The sequence below is a fragment of the Stegodyphus dumicola genome, chromosome 1 (genome assembly GCF_044657685.1).
Source record: "Stegodyphus dumicola isolate Sdum_Otavi_A_Nest chromosome 1, ASM4465768v1".
Lineage (NCBI taxonomy): Eukaryota > Metazoa > Arthropoda > Arachnida > Araneae > Eresidae > Stegodyphus > Stegodyphus dumicola.
In genome coordinates this window covers 88,211,774-88,226,263 of record NC_140768.1, presented here as the reverse complement: position 1 = coordinate 88,226,263, position 14,490 = coordinate 88,211,774, and positions in this window count along the sequence as shown.

Below are 14,490 nucleotides of genomic sequence, written 5' to 3'. Positions count from 1 at the left end.
GTCGGCAAAGTGCGGTTCCAGAGCCGCATGTGGCTCTTTGGTTCGCGAATTTAAAGTTGAGTTCGGCTCTGGTACAAATATCCACGGAAGGCGCAATAATATTTTCATAAAAAAAAAAAAAACTTGGTAAGGAAAAAATTACATCTTATTTTGATAAATTAAAATTCTTCTATAAATCGAGAACATGTATAAATTTTTGTTCGAGTAAAAAGATAGATAGGTAATTAAAATTTTATTTTCTTGTAAAAATACGTAACGAACATCGAGTTTAATTTTATTAGTTTTCCTAAACGTAAACATAAACCATGCTACCGGCATGTGCGTGCATGTTTCTTATAAAGTAGTGAAGGTACAAATCGGCATCACAGAGCAGCAGTTGCAGTGTGAACAGTTTTGTCTTATCTACCTTGTCTGCCGTTATCTACCGTTTGTTATCTACCGTCTTATTAAAAAGTTGTATTTTTTAATCTAGCTGCACATCTTACAGGTATTTTAATACAATTTTATTACACCTGCTATGTATGTTTGTGGTTCCGGTACAAAATTTGTAATCGATTTTTCGATAACTTCTATTTGTCCAAATGTTGGAAGTTTTCTTCCATTTTTGGTCATATTAAAAGTTTTGTTATTCTGATGATGGACAATTTTTTTTCTTTTTAGTGCAGTTGCATATATTAATAAAATTGTATTTTTTAAAAAGATTTTTAAAATTTTTATTTTTATCAATTTAATAATAATAATAATTTTGTACTGGTGGCTTTAGAAAAAAGTATATTTGGAATATTTTTATAGGCACCCCAATTAACATGGATACCAAAAAAAAAAAAAAAAAAAAAAAAAAAAAAAAAAAAAAAAAACGGAAGATGAAAACCACGAATTTAAAGTTGAGTGGACCGAGAATTTTGAGTTTATTCACTTGAATGGACTTCCGACATGTCTTATTTGTAAGGAGAAATTCGCGCATAACAAGATGTCAAATTTAGAGAGACACTTTACAAGAAAGCACGCGTCATTTAGCACTGAATATCCTACCGGTGATGCAAGGAAAAAAGCAGTTGAGGAACTTCAGAAGAGTCGTCAACTTCTGTGTTTAATAACTGGATGCAATCTTCCAGCAATATTAATATGGCAAGTTTTGTTTGTACCCAAGAGATTGCTAACAGAGGAAAACCGTACACAGATGGCGATTGTTTTATACACTGCTCGACATTGAAAATGCAACACCAAGAAGGGGTGGTCAGAAAGTGATGAAATTTGGAAAAAAGACAGAGACAGCAAGCAGCAATAAGTGATCGTTATTTCAAAATGATAGTCAGAATACAGACCGAGACCGGCGTCATTTCAGTAGGATAGTGATAGTGATAGTGATAGTGATAAACCGGCCATGGGATTTGTACTGGGACTGCTTCGACGTTATGGGCTGCTTCTTTTGCAAGCCGATCTGCAGTCTCATTACCATGATTCCCGATATGGGCTTTCGTCCATTCTAGATTAATTTTTAATTCTTTATGAGCACGGAGGTATTCCTGAATAGCTGCTATTATTGGAGAACTGTGGGTGGGGTTAAGGATGGCGCATAACGTAGACAGGCTGTCTGTTATTATGTAACTATTGTATAGCCTCTGCTGAATTATCGCTTGCAGTGCATAGCTTATAGCTGTGGCCTCGCTTTGGAAGACACTATTGTGCGCTTCCAGATGCCCCTTCCATTGGCTTACTATTCTACCCTCTTTAAGTGCTGCATATGCACAGCCCACACTGTCGTCTATTTTAGATCCATCCGTATAATAGGTAACATCTATGTTCGTGGATCTTGTGGTCTGCTTTAGGTTAACATTAACACCCCGTCCTTGCAAAGACGGGTGCCTGTCAAGGCTGATGACTGCTCTTTCGAGGTTATCTGCAGTAAACACCTCTTCCCCAAATTGCATTGTTTGGCCGAGTTGCTTGACTATCTGGTACGTAGCTTCCTTCTCGACACTAATGGACAAGGGTAGTATGCCAGCCAGGACTGCCAGTGCATTGGTCGGGGAAGTTCTAAATGCTCTCGTGATATTTAATAAAAACGGCCGTTGGATGCTTTGCAAATGCTTTACTTTTCTGCCCTGCATCGGTAAGGCCCAGACAGCTGCTCCATACGTCACGATCTTCTCAGTGACGGTGTTATAGAGGATCTTGAGGATATGGGGGTTGAGACCCCAGCGATATCCTTTCATCATCTTGAGCTGCTGAGCGATGCTTGCTGTGCGCTGTTTTAGGGAGAGCACATGCGCTATCCAATTCAGTTTGTCATCAAATATTATTCCCAAGTATTTGAGTTCTCGCTTGATTGCAAGTCGTTTCCCATTGAGCGTGATGCGTGGTTGTCGCATTAGGGAGCCTCCATTTTTTGGAATCAATAAAACTTGGGATTTTTCTTCGGCAATCTTCATCTTCAGCGTTGCACATCGCTCCTGAAAGAGGTCGCAGGATTCTTGGCAGTTTCTCTGCAATCGCTCTCTAGTGGGGCCTTGTACTATTAGTGCCGTGTCACGGCATATGCAACTATTTTCGTGTGACTTGGCCACGGCTGTGTAAGTATACTATTGTACGTTAAGTTCCATTGGAAGGGTCCCGCGCAGGAACCCTGCGGACATCCCCTTGTTTGATTATTTTGTAGTATGCCACTATTATGCTGCAGAATTAGTTTTCGTTCTGCGAGATAGTTCTCCAGTGTCCGATAGATATTCCGTGGACAGCGTGAGTTCCTTAGTGCCCGTAGGATTGCCGGCCACCACAACGTGTCAAAGGCACTTTTGAGATCGACTGAGATGAACGCGGTGTGATGACCGGACAATCTGTTTTGTAGGAGACATTCTTTAACCTTCATGAGAGCATGGACGGTGGATCTGCCTGTAAGGAACCCATATTGATCCTCGCTCAGGTAATTACTAGAGTGCAAGTGATGTCGGAGCCTGTTCACTAGCAACTTTTCAAATGTCTTACCAAGCGCTGATAGTAAGCATATTGGTCTGTAGGCATCCGCTCTTCTCGGATCCTTGTTCTTTTTAAGGAATAGAATTACTTGGCCGATCTTGAAGCACCTGGGGAACGTGCCGGTACTTAGTAGCTTGTTGAATAGCTGTCGAAATAGATTGATATTCGAACGCACAATGAGTTTAATTATATGATAGTCTACTCTGTCCGGCCCAGGTGCTTTCTTTTGCGGTAGGCACTTTAAGACGTGCAATATTTCTTGTTTTGTGAAACAAGCATCTTCTGCAGTATCAATGTCCGAGGTATCATATCGGATTATTCTATGTGCTTGCGTGTTTTCGGAGGGGTCGTCTGTGGCGAAGACCGCCTTCACGATTTCTGCAAGCATGGTCTCTGTGAGTTTATTGGAGATCTCTGGGACAGGTAGCAGATCGAAGGAGGCGGGTTTGAAAAGCTTACACGTGACAATCTTGTGGTGTATGCCATATATTTCGGTATTTTCCGTGCAAAATTTTCTCCAGCTTTCCAGTTTGGCCTGTAGGATCATTTTCCTATATTTTGCTCTTTCCTGTTGAAAGGTGATGAGCGTGTTAGAAGAAATATTGTGACGCCGCTCCTGCTTAAGACGGCGTCTAAGGGCGTGAACTTTCTGCTGTTGTTCTCTGAGATGACTGCTCCACCAGTTTAGATTAGAGATCTTTTTGGGTGTTCTGGTTGGAAACAGTTCATTACAAACTGTTCTTATGGTGGACATTATGTCACTCGTGATAACTTGTAAGGCTTCGGTGGTAGTTGCTTGTTCGATCAACTCTGCGAAGTGGGCAAGTTGGGATTTAATGGCTGCAGCAAATGTCCTTACTTTATTACCTGGCAAGTTATACCTCTTGATTATCGAGGTGGCTGTCTCACTGGCGATAGAAAATCTAATATACGAGTAATTGTGGTCTGAAAGGCTTAAGCCTTCCACGACCGTCCAATCCTGAATCTTTTGCGCAATTTGCAATGTTGCTACTGTAAGGTCGGGCCATCCCTGTGAGTGGACGCGATCGAAGGTGGGCGCAGCATCATGATGATTAAGTACGCTCATATTTTGACTAGAAAAGAAATCTTCTAGCATCCGGCCTTTAGGATCAGTGCTGGCATATCCCCATGTGGAACTGTGGGCGTTGAAATCCCCAGCACATAAGATGTTATGGGACCTGTACCGCTGAAGTAGTTGCTGCATTCGCTGGATAGTTGTATCTATATTAGCTGTCGGAGGGGAGTATAGTGAGACCAAGAGAACCGTTATGTTGTGCATCTCAAGAAGAATAGCCACGAAGTCTCTTTCTGTGGTGATGATAACCGGTGTCCACGCTGGGTTGCAATTGATCAGTATTGCACGGGGTGAATCGTTAACATCTTCGTTTTGGTACACTGTCCATTGTAGAGGATAGCCTACCGCTTTTCCCTTCAAGCAGTATGGTTCTTGGGCAAATATTAGATCAACCCCTTCGGTTGCGGCGTATGCAGCAGCTTGTGCCGTGGCTGCTTTGGCATGTTGCAGATTAATCTGAAGGCACCTTATTGGTGTTTGAACTGGGATCGTGTCCGTATTAATGTCCGTTGTCAGTGCAGCGTCCAGTTGCTGAGGTGGCTGGGTTAGACTATTACTGGTATGAGTTGCAGAAGTAACTGAAGGCTGTGACGCACTTGCTTCTGTATGGGTGTTCACGAACACTTTCTCCGCAGTATTCCGTTGCGCTACGGACGTTGTCAACTGCCCGTTGATAAATTGCGCATTCTGCTGCATAGGCAGGGTGGTGGAAATTGTATCTGGTACCCAACCTGTAATTTGCGTCTCCGCAATTAATGCATGATGGTTGGTCTCCAGTGCCGTCTCTGGTTGCGTGAGCGCCGGAGCAGAAACCGCAGAAGAACTTGGAGGACCTGCACACGTCCTGGCTGTGTCCAAACTGTTGACAGCGATAGCATCTTCGTACTCCAAGGAACTCGGAGATGCCATGCGCCTGCCATGCCGTGAATATGCGCTTTGTCTTGATTGCTGCAGCAAATCCTTCTGTGGAGCACTCGATGATCCATTTGACCCTCTGTGGGCGTCGCTCACGCAGACGGAAGAGAATCTTGAAATGCAGGTCGGAGATTCCTGCTGTCGTGCTGAGCTCAGAGATGAGCTCCTCTGGCTTGGTATGCTCCCCGACATTGTGTACTGCTATTCTTGGTCGACGTCGCTGTTTCCTCTGTATATCTATATCGATGTCTGCTTTTTGAAGATGGTCCTTTAACTTGTCAACTTCTTCCGGGGTATCACAATAGACTTCCAAACCTCCTTGCGGGGCGGGCTGTATTCTCCGTACTGCTACGGGGATTTTGTCCAAAGGGACCTTGTCTTGTAGAGCTCTCCGCAAATCGTCTGTTGGCCTTTTGGTCTTTGGTTTAATCACGAGACTGGGCTTACTGTTCTTGCGCACGGTTTCTGCAAAGCTTTGCGATGTACTGCTTACTGTTTGCGGAGGGGCCTGCTCACAGGCGGGCTGTTGCGCAGATGGAGAGGGAGTATGCACTGTACCACAGCAAACAAAAGTAGAGGTATTGGTACCTGCCTCTATTGCTGGCGGTTTGGGGATACTCTGGACCCTCTAAAGCAAGGCCTTGGAACACAGATAATGCGTCCTTCAGTCTATTCCTTAAATCTTGAGGGAGAAGGTATCTACCTCCTCGGCTTGTATCGATGATATTCCGGATCTCGTTGGCTAGTGCAGCGATCTTTTCTGGTGTTGTCCGATCGGACTCTAGCAATTCTGCTGAATTAAGCTGTGTTGAATTACTGGCTTCCTCTGGGAGCTTGGACTGGCGTGTCATGTCACAAGTAGAAGCGTGATCTTTTAATTGACACTATGGGTGTCGCTGGGTAACACGTATAATGCACTATTGAAATCACTCTTGACACTGATGTGTACACTAAAATACGCTTATTTCAGCGTTGTATGCACTTAAAAACACTGTACGATACTATTCACACTAGCTATGACACTAGTGTCGCATTTTAAATCACTGAAGAGAAAACTAACTTCACTGAAACAAAGCCTAGCGTTGCTTGGTCACTGCAACAAACACTATATTTCTAGCTGAGGGCTTTAACTAGTGGCCTTGCACTATTCATTCACTTAAAGACACTGAAATTGATATTGGAACAATTTGCACGTATTTTCACTTGTCATGCACTGTATCGCACTGAAATGTATAACTTTCACTGAGATGCACTAACGTTGCTTGAACACTGAACTAAATCACGCACTATACTTTACCGACGCTTTGACTAGGGGCTGGGCACGATTAATTCATTTATTAGCACTGTTGTTGACACAATTTGCACATATAAGCACTAACGAAGCTTCAATCGTTGAGCTATAGCACACACTTATCGTGAACTGAAGACTGGTGGTATTGCACTATCAGCTCACGTTGTAACACTGGCTGTGACTATAAATAACGCTTGTAAATTGACGTTTAATCACTGAATTAGCACACACAGTACATTAAACACTTTCACTCAGCACTGTAATAACTTTGTAAAAAGAATGGCACTTAAATACCTTGTCTAATTGCACGTATTATCTTATTTATGCCAACGTGGAGACTCTAATTGTACACTATGTGATAGTTTGTCTGGCTCACAGGAAATTGCAATCTGGTATACTTAAATATTTACTCATAACACAAAGTAAACATGTAAATAGCACTAAGAGTTAGAAAATTACTACAATTTAACTGAGGATTGCTAATTGAATAGGACTAATTAATACAATTAAATTAAAGTACCGAATATCTGGTAAACAGTCACTTAAATACTGTAAAATCTGAGTGAATACAAGATGCAAAAATCAGAGTTATATAGGTATGAAGTACAATAATCAAAATCAGCACTGTTAATTAGCTTAATTAGAGGCGGTTAATCAACGGTGAAACACTTTTAAATCTGAAACCCTGAAACTTTTAAATCTGAATCCCTGAAAACACATAAATACATGGTAACATATACTAGATAAATTTGGCCAGAGTACCAGAACTGTTATAAGGATACTGTTATTTGATCAGTTAATTAACAGTAATTAATTAGAATAGAGAACTGAACGACAAGAATTAAGAGTCTAAAAGTACCTAGGTCAAACTTGGGTCTGTAACAGTGTAAGGATCTTAAGTTTTACTAACGTTTATTTTATTTTAAATCTTTACTATCACTTCTTATTTTCTACTTCCGGCCAGAATTATAAGCGTGAAGGATTTTATGCAAAGTTTGTCTGGCGAACGCCAAGTACTTAAGTTGTGGCTTTTTGCCAAGCAAGAGAGAGAGGAAGCAGTGAGTCAACGCAGGCCGCTTACCTTAGAAGTTACGCAGTTGCTGTTTGCCTTCCAGGCCAGAGGTTTTAATCCTCTTGATAAATTAAAACGTATTGTAGTGTTCACAGTCTCTGTGCTACATACGCTTCCTGTTATTATAAGGCCAATCTTCCACGTGTATTATTCTAAAGTTAAATTAGAGTTTAGTTTTATTTTTATACTTTTACGTTAGACCCCGAGTGGCGGGTCATTGTATTCCGAAGTACGGAAGTTATTGTATATAGAGAAAAATAAAGGGTTTTGTATACCCTTCTTGTGTATCCTGTCTACTTCCCACAATTAGTGAACATAGCTTTAGTAAGCTCTCTGTTCCGAGTCAGGTCCTTGTATGTTCCCAAAGAAGGTTAGAAGGAACATTGAACCTGATAGTGGCGCCCAACGAAGAAGAATAACCATGGCCGAGTTTCAAGAAAAACCTGTGCTGCCTGCAGAAACGGCTCAGAATCCAGAAATGCCAGCTGCCGCCCTGGAAGGATTCGGTTACATCGTCCAGACCATGCGCGCTTCGATGAAACCAGAAGCAACGTTTAATGGAAACTCACCGGTAACCAGTTTTTTGGAAAAATTGGATGACCACTTCATGCTCTACCCCGTGCACGAGTTTCAAAAAGTTACCTTAGCTACCAGCGCTTTGAGGGGCCAAGCGCTTAACTGGTTCAAATGTATCGGCAGAAGTCTCTTGGGTCAAGCAGGAAGTCCCACCTATACTTACGAAAATTTCAAGACTGCTCTACTAAAAGCCTTCCCTGTTGTAAGGGATCGTGCGAAATTAGAAACGGAACTTTTTAGTATATATCAACAAAGAATCGAAAACCTCTCAAGCTTTATTTTAAGAAAAATTCACGTCTTCAAACTCTTGTATGGAAACCGTCCGGATCCTGAAATAATTCAAGTGATTTTGCCGAGGTTACTGCCCCAAGTGCAAGACTTTATTGAATTAAGAAATCCGACTACACTGGAAAAGTTATTTGAGCTAGCAATCCAGTTTGAAAGTAGAAGAACGGCGGACGTCGAAAGAAGACGCCAATATCAACAGCGAAACCAATTTGGTACGCCAAGACTACAGCAAACTCAAGCACACTGCTACGGAGGCAAAGCGAATCAGTGGGCAAGGAAACCCAAGCATTCAAAAACAGCCGGCGAACGTCGACAGTTCAATAGCAACCCAGGAAAAAAGTCCCAAGGCCAGTGGAAAAAGAAGGAAAGCACGGAAAGGAAAAATAATTTAAACTAAAACGGATTTCTGCTGACGAGAGGGTGCGGAAATCCGAAGGCCACGAAAACCCCTCTTCCTACAAGTTAAATACAGTAATGGTGAAAAATGTGACTCTTCCGAAGATTGAAGTCTTGGTGAATAATATCCCAGCCACCGCACTCCTGGATACCGGCGCGCAGTGTTCCTGTGTGGCAGAACAGTTTTTTAGGAAGTATTTTCGCAAATACCGCATATATAATGCGGATAATACGACAGTATTAGCGGCGCAAGGAGAAAAATGTAAGTGCGTAGGTAAAGTACCTTTGTATATCCGTATCAAGGACGAACAAGTAAAGGTGATGTTTTTTATAGTAAAGAATCTGCAAGCACATTTAATCTTAGGAATAGATTTTCTTTCAGACGCACAAGCTACACTGGATTTTAATGAAGCGTCCCTTAAGCTGACAATGAAACCAGTGCGTGTAGAAAAGGCTGAACCGCCAAGGTTAAATCTTGACCACCTGCCTAATGACGAGCAAGATAGAATCCGACAAGTGGTAAGTGAATTTGCTTCGTTATTTAGTGATATTCCAGGATTTACTCAGATTACTAACCATAGTATTGACACCGGAGATGCATTGCCAGTTCGTCAAAAACCATACCGGTATGATAAGAATAAGGAAAAAATTATAGAATGGCATATTACCGATATGCTACGTAAAAAGATCATAACGCCCATCTCAAGTAGTTATGCGAGCCCGGTGGTTTTATGTAAGAAAAATAATGACTATCCTTTGGAGCATCCAAAAAGGTGGAGATTCGCCATTGATTACCGTAAAGTAAATTCCATAACGAAATATCCGGTATATCCGTTACCGATCATAGAAGAAATTTTAAGGAACATAAAATCAACCAAATTTATGACGACTTTAGACTTAACGACTGGTTATTTTCAAATAGGGGTGAGGCCTGAGGACGTGCCTAAGACTGCTTTTATAACCAAGTCTGGCACTTATGCATTTTTGCGTATGCCGTTTGGCCTTTCAGGGGCCCCAGAAACATTTCAGCGATGCATGGACATTGTGTTAAGACCTGTTCTTGGAAAGTCCACATTTATCTATTTAGACGATATCATTATTACTAGTGATAATCTAGACCAACATGTACAGGATTTAAGACAGGTGTTTTCTTTATTAAATGAGGCCGGTCTAAAAGTTAATGTCGAAAAGTGCAAATTTGCAGCCCCTGAATTAAAATATTTAGGTTACAAAATATCTCAAAAAGGGATCGAGACAGATGAATAAAAAATAATCGCTGTACAAAAGTATCCGACTCCAAACACGGCAAAGAAGCTCTCTTCTTTTCTAGGACTTTGTTCATATTATAGGTTCTTTATAAAAGATTTTGCGGCTATCGCTGAGCCATTGTTAAAATTAAAAAGGAAAAAGGCAAGATTCTCGTGGACGGCCGAAGCCAATAGTGCTTTCGAAAAATTAAAACAAGCATTAACGCAAGCCCCTGTGTTGAAATTTCCTGAAAAGGATGAAAATTTAGAAATTTCAGCGGATGCTTCGGATTATGCGGTAGGAGCGGTACTTTCGCAAAATCAGCAGCCCGTGGCATTTTTAGCCGAACTTTAAATCAAACACAAAGAAACTATTCCGCGACCGAGAGAGAGGCACTTGCAGTTCTGTTAGCAGTGCAAAAGTTCCGAGTCTATTTTGGAAAGGCGCCGATAACAGTATACTCTGATCATGCGGCGGTAACTAGATTGTACTCAGGGAAAATTTATCCCCAAGGTTAATAAGATGGGCACTCAAGCTGCAAGAATATAATCTGGTAATCAAGCATACCCCTGGAAAGGAAAATATCGTAGCAGATGCCCTATCAAGGATTAAAATAGACGAACAAGGCAATACCGTAAAGATGGCAATGCTTACAGCGTGTACAATAAATTCCCGAGAAACTGTAATAACCGAACTGGGTAAGGATCCTGAGTTTGGAAGTATTTATGAGTATTTGAAGGATCCTGAAAATTTTAGCCACCAAGATATTGTGGCGATAAGAAATAGGGCGGCCCATTACGAACTAATAGATGGTCTATTATTCTATACAAAAACTACGAATTCCAACAACGAATTTCGACCTGTTATCCCAGCTAGTCTTAGATTAAATATCCTGCAGGAGCTCCATGACAGCCCTTTAGCTTCTCATGCTGGTATTCGAAAAACTATCCAACGCGTACGCGAGGCAGTCTACTTTCCTGAACTGCAAAAGTTAACAAGGGCGTATGTCCAGTCCTGCCCAACATGTCAAGCAGTTAATTATATTAATTTCCGCCCGGTCGGGTTTCTAAATAGTATTAAATCCGAATTTCCAAATGAAATAATTGGCATCGATTTATTGGGCCCTTTCCCAAAAAGTCAGTTAAATAAAAGTCGCTATCTCCTTGTTATGGTTGATCATTTTAGTAAATGGACCGAAATTGTTCCCTTTAAACGAGCCTCCGTGAAATTAGTTACTGATTCTATTTTAAATAAATATATTTTAAAATACGGGGCGCCCCTAAAAGTTATATCGGATAATGGTCCTCAATTTGTAAGTAATATATTTGAAGACATGTGCCAAAAACTGGGCATACGTCATTTAAAAATGGTCCCGTATCGACCGCAATCAAATATAGCGGAACGGGTCAACAGAAATATAGTGAAAATTATCCGTAGTTATGTTAAAAATTTTCATAAAAGCTGGGATAACTATGTCAATAAATTTGCTTTCGCCCTTAGGACCGCAAAACATGATACAACGGTCAAAACTCCTGCTGAGTTATTTCTAGGCAGAAAGATTATAACACCGTTAGATAAATTATTTTATGTGCAACAAAGAGCCCCAGAATTTAAAATGGGTGATATAGAAAAACTAATAAAAGAAGCAAAAAAGAATACGGAAGTAGCACAAAGAAAACAGAAACTATATTATGATTTGAAACGACGGGGAGTAACTTATAAAGTAGGGGATGAAGTTTTAAAAATTAAGCATTCACTTTCTTCAGCACCAGAAGATAAAACTGCCAAATTTTTTCCATGATTTGAAGGACCATATGTTATAGAAAAAATAACTCACGCTGTTGTAGTGTTAAAAGCAAGAAATGGTGAAACCTGTTCCGCAAATATTGATTAAATCAAGCCCTACTTCGATCGTAATAAAATGCAAATCTTTTCAGATCTTTTGCAGGATCCGGCACGGCAGACACCGCAGGTACAAGTTCCAGAGGTGGAAAAATGACAAGTACAAGGGCAAGCCAATGAGAGACAGAAGCAAGTGAAAAGAAAATTGCCCCGCGGAAAAATTGAAGGTAACAAGAAAAAGAAGCCGTTCCACCGTCCAGAAAACAGAGTTCACGAACACCCCCAGAATGAAGAAGGGAGAAGGACGACGTATGTGAAGAGGACCAGGAGAAATGACGGCAGCTATAACCCGGCTTTAAAACGGAAGATCTACTCATCCGACAAAACTCTCCGCAGCAAAAGTCGCCGAACTGCGGAAGGGCCATCAGCGGCGGAGGAAAAAGTACAAGGAAAATTTGAACGGCCAACAACGAGGTCCAAGCAGGATCACGACAGAAGTTTCCCGGTTCCGCCAAGACCAGCTGCCTTCAAACGGCCAAGACCACAAGCAGAGGAGAAAAGGAAGGTGTTCAAGGGTGGCCGAACTGGTGAAAAACGGAAGCTTCCAGAGGAAAGCACTGAAGGGCGAGCCCGTACAAGAAAGAGGATAGATCAAACTACTATCTGCAGTACCTTTAAAGACTGGGCCCAGAAAAGGATGTCCGAATATTACAAAGATAAGTAAAATTTTATGTTACTTTGCAAACTTAAGTTAATCTTTCATTCTTACTGCAAGTGGCAGATTTCAAGAAGTTTTACCTCATGCGAGGTCTACCTTTATCGCCAAAAGGACGAGAAATGAGTTGTGACCGATTTTCTTATTATGTTTTCAATTACTCGCGCGTAAAACTAAAGTTGATGTATAATAGCGTTGTGTAAAGACTTAAATATTGTAAAAAGTTATTGTATAAATTTTATTTAAAACATTCTAGCAAGAGAGAAGTTTTAGTCTGAAAGACTTTTTTTGAAATGTAGTATTTCAATGTAGAAAGAATTGGCACTTGCTTTGAAAAGAATAGAAGTTAACAATGTACTACTAATGTATGTTTTCAAATGTGTAAAATTAACAGCATGTTGATATGTTCTTTTATACAATGTGAACTGTTATTTTAAATGTTAAGAAATACCGTGATATGGTAAAAGTGAAAGTAATGTTAAAAATTTGTTATTCGTGTGACTGTAAAGACTAAATCATGGCGAATATGTGTTAAAGGTTGAATGATGTAGTTAGGCTCTCTGACGCTACACTTTAGAGTTAGCCACTTTTAGAATAGTACCTCAGGGTTTAGAGTTGAAATTAGGGTCTGTTAAGAGGTCTCGTTATGTTGAATTTTAACACGTTAGTGTTTTGATTGTAGGAGGAAGTGTGGCACACGTAGACAGAAACACATTCGTGTTTGGTGTTCTTTTACAACACATGTCAGAGAGCACGGGGAGAGATAATTAAAATAGTCAAGAATGAAATAAGAATGTTAAGAGCAGTATAATTGTATATGTTACTTGCCATGTCATTGTGTAACATTTCATTAAACTAGTTTTCCTTCCAGATCTCTGGAAGGAACCAGAATTGACTAAAAGCTCCTGTTTAGATGCAGTATACATGAAAAAAAAAAAAAAGATTGTTGTATATCCTGGGAGCTGCTATTGTAACAAATTTCTTTCTTTTAAATTTTCTAGTTTCTAGCGAAGTTATGTTTGTAAAAGATTGGCCTCGCGTTAGATTCTAGAGCTAAAAGTTTTCAACAAGGTCGTTTTAGACCTCAGTTTCAAACTAATTAACTCTGGCGGGAAGTATGTAAGGATCTTAAGTTTTACTAACGTTTATCTTATTTTAAATCTTTACTATCACTTCTTATTTTCTACTTCCGGCCAGAATTATAAGCGTGAAGGATTTTATGCAAAGTTTGTCTGGCGAACGCCAAGTACTTAAGTTGTGGCTTTTTGCCAAGCAAGAGAGAGAGGAAGCAGTGAGTCAACGCAGGCCGCTTACCTTAGAAGTTACGCAGCTGCTGTTTGCCTTCCAGGCCAGAGGTTTTAATCCTCTTGATAAATTAAAACGTATTGTAGTGTTCACAGTCTTTGTGCTACATACGCTTCCTGTTATTATAAGGCCAATCTTCCACGTGTATTATTCTAAAGTTAAATTAGAGTTTAGTTTTATTTTTATACTTTTACGTTAGACCCCGAGTGGCGGGTCATTGTATTCCGAAGTACGGAAGTTATTGTATATAGAGAAAAATAAAGGGTTTTGTATACCCTTCGTCTGTATCCTGTCTACTTACCACAATTAGTGAACATAGCTTTAGTAAGCTCTCTGTTCCGAGTCAGGTCCTTGTATGTTCCCAAAGAAGGTTAGAAGGAACATTGAACCTGATAACAGTATTATTAAAGTACTAGTTAAGAATTATTACCAGAAGTTAAGATTTAGGTAGGTTGTAATTAAAATTAATTAGTTACTTAATCAGCGCTTAAAGCCTACCTTGGCCGATATCGCTTCTCTGTTGTCTTGGTCTGCTTCTATATACACGTAATCCAAACAAATAGCACACGCACAAAATATTCACCACACCTTTGCATGTAAAGAATATCGCGCAGTTATCAAATTTCAAAGTCCGGAATTAGCACAAAATTGTTATCTCGGGTTATACACGTCCGATAATTAAGAAAGATATGTCTCTGTGATCCTTGACACTTCAGAAATCCGAATCCGTTAGTTCCAATTAGCTGCTTTAATTAGTTGACTAATTAGCA